Source organism: Pollicipes pollicipes, unplaced genomic scaffold (genome assembly GCF_011947565.3).
Source record: "Pollicipes pollicipes isolate AB1234 unplaced genomic scaffold, Ppol_2.1 Scaffold_2555;HRSCAF=2994_pilon_pilon_pilon, whole genome shotgun sequence".
NCBI classification, from domain to species: Eukaryota; Metazoa; Arthropoda; class Thecostraca; order Pollicipedomorpha; family Pollicipedidae; genus Pollicipes; species Pollicipes pollicipes.
In genome coordinates, this window is record NW_023596136.1 from 7,489,009 (window position 1) to 7,489,920 (window position 912).

The following is a 912-nucleotide window of genomic DNA, read 5'->3' on the forward strand; positions in this document are numbered from 1 at the left end:
CTACCAAGGTTTTGGTGAATCCCATAGAACCTCCAGAAACATTTCACAGCACGTTAGCGTCGCTTGTAATGTATTGACTCAAGCTTAATGAAAACAATTATGAGACAAAAGCACAGATTATTATAACTCATTACAACCACATCTGAAATGCAGCAATAGGGAAACGCAATCGCATGCAAAATCTTGCATAGCATGAAACTTGCAGACCATAAACATGAGACTATCATCACGCGAATTCGACAAAATGTTCTGCTATGACTGATTTCTCCGCTATGGGGTTTAACACAGTAGCTCTTTACGAAACGCACATTGACTTGAGGAAACAGAGCACCCCATAGTCTATAGTGACGCACTGGCTCAAACTACAATCAATGCACTTCTCGGTAAATGGCCTTCGCCGACTGATGCGCCAATCACAATCGCTCATTTGTACTGACGTCATTCATGCCAGAAGAAGTGTCACTTTTAAGCCGGCAAACAGGCAATGCTCCGGTCGAAAGTGGGTACCTCAAGTCTGTGACAGCTAACGACTGTCCTTAGGCAAGCTTTCTCTGCCGTCGTCAGGAGGATGGCGATCGGGGGGCGACTGCAGTTGTCCTAGACTAGTGCTTTGCTCTGGGGTTACCAAGAAAGAAAGGAGTGCAGTGCTGTGATAACACGCTAACAGCGCTATTTGGAACAAGACACCTAAACGTAATCTGCTCATATATCTTGATGGCGTTCCAGTTCGCAATACCAGGTGCTTATTATCAGACGTAACTGGTCCTGAGGTTTGACCGAGTATGTTTTGAAATATAAAGGTGGGACACTCATTTTCAGTCAGCGGCTTGTGTTGACCTTGTTTGGACCGCTATATGATCCCTGGGCAAGAAAATGGAACTGTTCAAGACAGTGCATTATGCTAAAAACAAC